This window comes from Corapipo altera, unplaced genomic scaffold, assembly GCF_003945725.1.
Source record: "Corapipo altera isolate COAL_440 unplaced genomic scaffold, ASM394572v1 76, whole genome shotgun sequence".
NCBI classification, from domain to species: Eukaryota; Metazoa; Chordata; class Aves; order Passeriformes; family Pipridae; genus Corapipo; species Corapipo altera.
In genome coordinates this window covers 2,017,552-2,024,874 of record NW_020884964.1, presented here as the reverse complement: position 1 = coordinate 2,024,874, position 7,323 = coordinate 2,017,552, and positions in this window count along the sequence as shown.

The following is a 7,323-nucleotide window of genomic DNA, read 5'->3' as shown; positions in this document are numbered from 1 at the left end:
GAGACGGAAAGGAGGCGGCCCGGACGGAGCAGAGAGCCGGGGCTGTCGGGGGTAGCGAGAGGCCGGGTGGCGGATCGGCGAATACGGCGCTGGTGGGGAGCGGGGCTGGTGGCGCTGGCTGCGGTTCTGCTCGGTGTGCACGACTGGCGGCCGGGGACCATGGGGGCCGCGGCAGGCGTGGCCGTGCAGGTCCTTCGAGGCTTTCGTTCTTCCTGACCGGTTCTTCACAGAGCTCGGTCTCCGAACTATCCTCCCGTCCGTTCCTCCCTCTGCTCCCTAAAGCATTCCCTCGGAATACTCACCACTCTTATTTTTGTCGAGCCGTTCCTCTTTCCTTGCTTTACTCTCTGTCCTTCAGAGAACTGCAGTCCGTCCTTTCCCGATTTTCCTTCCTCTCTTGCTTTGCTTAGTCCCACCTTCATGGCGATGCAGCCTCTGTGAGAAGAGCTCTGTTGTGTCCCTCCTCCTGCTCCTTTGCTCAGAGGACCGGGGAACAGCCTGTCACACCTGAACTGGATGTGCTGGAACCAGCACACCTTCAGCAGGTTGAGGGGCACTCAGAGGCATAGCCAAAAGGTTCATTCTCTTTCCCATCGCTGTCACCTCCGTAGAAGGACATGAAGGACCAGCAGGGAAGGGTGCTATTCCCATGTGCACTGGCTTCTCACCCAACTCACAGAGTTTCTTTAGCCTTCCCTGGAGAGACACGGAAGGACTAGACAGGGTGTCTCTGTTTGCATTGAACAGACAAGTCTTGAGCCAACCGTGCGCACCTGGTGTGGGTGTGGGGAGATGACCCTGAGCAAGTACAATTGCCATCAGCCTCCTGGGGGAGCTTTGAAGTTATGTGGAACAAAGAGGGTCTCGATGTCACTTTTCATTTACTGTACTAAACCCTGGCAAAGCCCCTGGATGCAGCTCTGGGTTGTGCTTCTGTGGACAGAGCTCCCTATGTCCATCCCTCAGGCCATGGGGCTTCTCAGATAGTGGCAGAGCAGGTGGTACCCCCCAAGGGCTGGGCTGCTTCCAGGCTCCGGGCATGGCAGCAAGAGCCCCAGGAGATACTGCCTCTACTGCCATGAACTGTCTGTGTGTGTGCAAGGGAAGGACTCGTGTGTCTGAAAACCCTGGTGTGCCCCCGCCAGGACACCACTGACTCTTGGCCAGCTGGCCATCCACCAGGACCCCAGAGGCCATTTTCCAGCACTGCTATGCAGCATGTCATTCCCAGTCTATCCGTACATCTGGGGTTGCCCCATCCCAGGGACAGATTCTGGCACTTCCCCTTGTTGAACTTCCTCTGGTTGATGATTGCCCAAACCTCTGATTTGAGGTCTCTCTGCAGGGCCTCCCTCTTCCATGAGGCCCTAGAGTGTCACAATGTCCCCTTGATTCCAGGGGAATCTGCAGTGTCCAGTGTTCCAGGTGTTACATGAAGCCCCATATTGTCACAATGGCACTAAAATGAGAGAGGGTCTCCTGCCTAAATGACTTAGTAAATCAGAAGTTTTATCTTAGAGAAAAATGATATCCTAATTCTTTTAAGACTACAATTCTTTTTAGGAGAGGGAATGTAAATGATACATGGAAACTAATAGAGAGCGTATCATATGCCCATCTTCAAGAAATTAACTTACAGGCCTCAGAAAGCTTCTTTAATAAGAGACTGTTCTGTTAAGAAGAAAGTCAATTAAATATTGTTTAAGCAAATGGGAAGTTTTAGTTGGTCCTAGAACACGTCTTAATTGGTCCTAGAACATTTAATTTAGGGGTTAGAGGTCAGATAGATCAGTCAGAGATGGTACGAGGCCTGCTTAGCGAGAAGACCACTCTCCGAACATGACTGCCCCTCCAAGAAGAAACGGACGCTAGATGGCAGCATTGCTCCACGAATAAAATCCCAGATGCCATTCCACCCCAAAATCACAACCTGGCTTCTGAAGGGGGGCGGGGTCTTTCAAGTGTCACTGTCTTTATATTCCAAAATTTATACTGATTCTTTGATCCATGCATGGCAGAGTACCCCCATGAATCCCCAGCTGGCATCGTAAAGAAATGTTCCGTCCAATGGTTTCTGGTCATTGGGTTTAATTCTTTTGTTTTACCTCTTTGATTCCATGAAGTTCCAAAGATATGCCAGGGTTTGTTTAATTCCATGAAGTCCTGCATCTGAGTGCCCCTCAACCTGCTGCAGATGTGCTGGTTCCAGCACATCCAGTTCAGGTGTGACAGGCTGTTCCCCGCTCCTCTGAGCAGAGTTCTTCTCACAGAGGCTGCATCTCCAAGCAGTTCAAAGCAGGTGGGAGAGGCTGCATCTCCAAGCAGTTCAAAGCAGGTGGGAGATGCCATGCCACGTCCAAGCTTTCTCTGGGGAAGGTGCTTCTCCATGCACTACCTCGCCACAGCCCCTGACAAAAGCCCCTGGTGACAAGTGGTCTTTGTCACCAGCAGAAGTGCTCCTGCTGCCAGCAGGGATGCTCCCCAGAACAGGCCAGGAGAAGCTGACCCAGGCTTCTGAGCCCAGAGGGATGTTATGCTTCGCATGCCCATCGACCATTCTCAAAAGCATGTGCCCTGAAGGAAAATTCAGGAGTCTCCCCCTGCCAGCAAAAGAGAAATCTGGAAGCTTTGACTTTGTGGTGCAGTTGGTTTGTCAGCCTGAAGACTAAAGGGGGAGAAAGAGTTTCCGTGCTGGCATCATTGCTGTGGGAGGAATCTTCGCCCGTAGGCAATTTTCGAAGTCGGGTCGGCAGTTGGGATGCAGGGTTGTAAACAGAAAGTGACAGACTGAAACAAATCTCCCCAAAAAATGACCAAAAACTCACCCAAATCTTCCCCAAAAATGACCAGAAACTCACCCAAATCTCCCCAAAGAAATGACCAGAAACTCACCCAAATCTCCCCAAGAAATGACCACAAACTCACCCAAATCTCCCCCAAAAATGACCAAATACTCAGAGAAATCTCCCCAAAGATGACCAGAAATTCACCCAAATCTCCCCAAAAAATGACCCAAAACTCACACAGATCTCCCCAAGAAATGACCAGAAACTAAGAGAAATCTCCCTAAAACATGACCACAAACTCACCCAAATCACACCAAAAATGAAAGGAAACTGACAAAAATCTCCCCAGAAAATGACCACAAACTCACCCAAATCTCCCCAAAATAGGACCACAGTGGCGGTCTGAAAAATAAAAACTAGACACGATTCCAGTATGGGGGAACTGGAATAGTTTATTGAACACGAGAAGACGATTTTAAAGGTATCTGAGGTTGGACATGTTAATGAAGGGGACGAGTTATGTTAATTATGGAATTACACAAGTTTTTACTGCAATTTCTAAATAGTTAATTTTTCTTCTAGTAGGATTACATGGGGGATAGAGGGATGACAGGGGTTTAGACATGGTTTGATACAATCATCTCAAAAGTCTTTTCTGATTTCTGCTGGAGCCAGGCTTGATCCAAGAGGTAGAACTTTAACAGGTCTTGTGAGAAGGGTCCAGGTCCTTCAGATCACCAGGTTTTTGTCAGCCCTTGTTTTCCTTTGCTGAAAGCTGGGTTTGGGCTCCCACATCTGCCCCTTCTTTTTTTATTTTTCTAAAAAAACAAAAAACTCGGAAAAAACTTTGATCAAACGTTTGCTAATGCAAGACAAAATACAAAGGAATACAAATATGACCTTAAATGTTTTCTTTGGACTTATTATGCTAACTAAACATGAAATCTAAGCTTTGATTAGTATTTTCTTCCTTCCATTTATCAATGCATTGATGTATTAGTTCAGAGTGAGCTAATAACAAATTCTATAGTTGCATTTTAGAAGCAAAGGTATTCTTAAATGGATCTAACAAGAAACATTGCAGTCTTGCTTTTAATACCACAAGTGAAATTAATTTTAGCAAGGAGGCCCCTTTTTCAAGGCAATGTACAGTCTTTTATATACCTGAGATGGAAAGTATGATTATGCAAAGGCATTGTGGGTCAGAATAGTTTGGGCCACAAGGTTTGGCATTATAAAGGCATGTGAAGGAATCATACCTGTTTTAAGGCATTCTGCACATTGCTATATATTTTCTTAAACTTAGCATTAACATTAAGAACATTTAACCAATCAAAAAGACTATCAGACATTTTTGGATCTAGAAAAGTAAACAAGGAACAAAATGCAAGAAGGAAAAATTCCCAACAACACTAAATTAAATAACCCTGGATTAATATAGAATTTGTTTAAACAACTTAACTTATTCCCATTATTTCTTATTAGAAATTACTCTTATAAAATCTTATTTAAGCTATCCTCTAAAGATCCTATTGACTTATAGGCAATTGATTTTGAACCGAACTTAATAACTTGATGACTTCAGGGTTTGTGTGCTCCTGACTTTTACCTGAAAGTTTTTTTGTGTTTGTTTTTGAAAACTTTTATTTAACCTAAGACGTCTCTGCAAATGAAATTCTATTCAACTCAGGGTGATATGTTTTCTGTTTTTTATCTAAGGGTGTTTGTGCATATGTGAGGTAACGCGCATTTGTGTATAAATCAGAACATATTATGTATTCACACGCACGCATACATTCACACATTCACACATCCACACATTCACACTCGATGGCCATCGAACGCACATCATACAAACACACCTTTGGGTTCCATTTTACAGTGTCTTTTGGTTATGAACCGAGAAATTGGCATTTTTTGTTTCTTACCCTTAGATTAGTAACATAGCTATGTTTTCTGTTTTGATGATAGTATAACCTGTAAAAACATAAGCATATTTTGCTTCATTTTCAATTTAAATTTCAAAGACATATAAACATTCCTATAGTTCAAGGATAAAATATATACTACTTCTATTTTTAAGGCAAATATATGTCTTTGTGTTAATTTGGCTTTTGGACTTAGGGAAAATTGTTATTGCAAAGACTTAAAAATTTTCAAAAATACAGTTATGCATACATTTAAAAACTATTTTGATTATTACTTACGGAAGGGTATCTTCATTCAGCAAGGGTTGTTTGCTTCCTTTGCTTCCCCCCCCCCCTTTTCTTTTCTTGTTTGTTTGTTTGTTTGCGGGGTGCGGGGGGACAATCTCTGTCTTGGTAGCGTTTTGTTCGCTTTACACTGTGAAGTTGAAACAGGTGCACGTCTTCTGCCTTCTTTCAGTTCTGACGACGCACACAGCACCGAAACGCAACGAGTGCTGCTTCCCTTGCTCCAACCAGCCGATGGCCGACGAATCTTCTAAATCTCCCCAAAAAATGGCCAGAAACTCACACAAATCTCCCCAAAAAATGACCACAAACTCACAGAAATCTCCCCCAAAAATGACCCAAAACTCACCCAAATCTCCCCCAAAAAATGACCAGAAACTCACCCAAATCTCCCCTAAAAATCACACAAAACTCACACAAATCTCCCCAAGAAATCACCAGAAACTCACCGAAATCTCCCCAAACAATGACCAGAAATTCACCCAAATCTCCTCCAGCTTTAAAATGCCTTTTCAAAGTTATGGTTAAAAATGACTTTAAACTTCCTTTCTGTCTCACCACTAAAGATTGGGATTTACTAGGCAGACAGATTTGGATGGCTGTAAATTCCAACGATAAAGCAGCAGTACATGCCAACATAGCTTGGAATCACGTATTAGCAATACTTGAAATGCAACAAAAAGATTCCGACCCCCTAACGAGAAAGCAGCGCAGCTTCCCTCCGGGGTCTAGGAGAGGGGGAGCGACCGAAGTCGCCGCGGGAAACGGGGGAGGAGAGAGAGGGACATCCCGTCCGGCAGCCGCGGGCAGGGGCACCCCTTCGACCTCCTCCCCCGTGGTCGGCGCATGGCGGTGCCGCGCACCCGGTCCCTGATACGGCTGGTGGCTGTGGCACTGGCCCGCCCCAGACCCCTGCTAGGGTCGGACACGGGGCGGCAACCCCCATCCCGGGCAGCACCGAGGCGGCCCCGGCCCCATCCCGGGCTCCTCCCTCTCGACTGCCGGTGCAGCGAGGGGAGGAGGAGCCGCCCGCGGCCAGCACCGGCGGGAGCCCTCCCCGCCCCCCACCCCCTCTCCCTCCCAGAGCAGGCGATCCCATCCCGCCGTTCCCGAACGGAGACCCTCCTCAACGGACTAACAGCACCGCTCCAGGCACCACCCCAGTGACTGAAAACTTTATTCCACCGCCCCTGACATGGAATAGCTGCCACAGGCACTCATCGGGGCAAAATTGTGCCGACGAAAATCCAGCCGTTTGTGTAGCCCCGGCCCCAGCCCCTTCCGCCTGGCAGCTCTCAGCAGGAGATCACCAACTGCAGTTTCCTCAGGCAGTTTCACAGCCGCAACCCCCAGCCGCCACCACCGCATGGTCAAACAAAGGAAGCGGGGAATTCCCGACTTCTAACGACTCCGGACCGACAGCGAAAGCTTCCACCTTCCCTACGGATGCCGAGCGGGACAAGATGACGTCATCGGGACCACTTCCCTGTCTGTGCCCGAGACCGGAGACGGGAGCACCTCTGCCCTGCAGTTCCAAGTGTCCCCCGCTTCTTGCTACATCCTGCCGCGACATGCAAGAAAACCCACAGCTTCAGAACACCTTCACGACGGATCATCACAGACTGAGCGCAGGATGGGACAGCAGCTGGCACAGCTGGACCCTGTCTGTGCCAGCAGCTGAAAGGAGCAGCCTGGGGACAGCACACGGAAGGTGCTGCTGTCAGGGCAGGGGGAAGGCCCCAGGAAGGCTGAGGGCTTGGCATGCTGCTGGAAAGGCTGTGTCCCACCTGCTGGAGCTTTCCTAGGAGGAAGGAGACTGCCTGAGACAGAGACACTGCCCCACACTGCAGTTTGAAAGGTGGAGAGAGGGGACGAGGAGAAAGAAATGTCCCTGTAAGGGCATTGCTGTGGGAGGAGAAGCATCTAGAAGGAGGAGGAGATCACTGCATGTGTGTATTTGAAGAAACAGAGTGTGAGGGTGGGCAGCGGTCAGGGAGGGATTGCAAATGGCAGGGGTGAGAGCCAGGGGGGGAAGCCGGATGGGTGTCTGCAGCCTCCAGGGAAACAGAAGCAGCTGTGGGATGGTACAGGACAAGTTGTGCTGGAGATGGCCAAGGGCACTGGCAAGGCATGTTAACTATTGCTTTTAGGACCAGAGCTTGTGCTTGCTTTGTGTATGTCAGAAGATTGCTTTAAAACATATTTTTGCAGCCAGACCTCATCACCAACGATGACAAACCTTATTAACTGTCACAATTTGTATTAATAGTGTTATTCCCTGAACTGTTGGAGTGAGTTCTTTCAGTTGCCAGCAGTGGGAAACA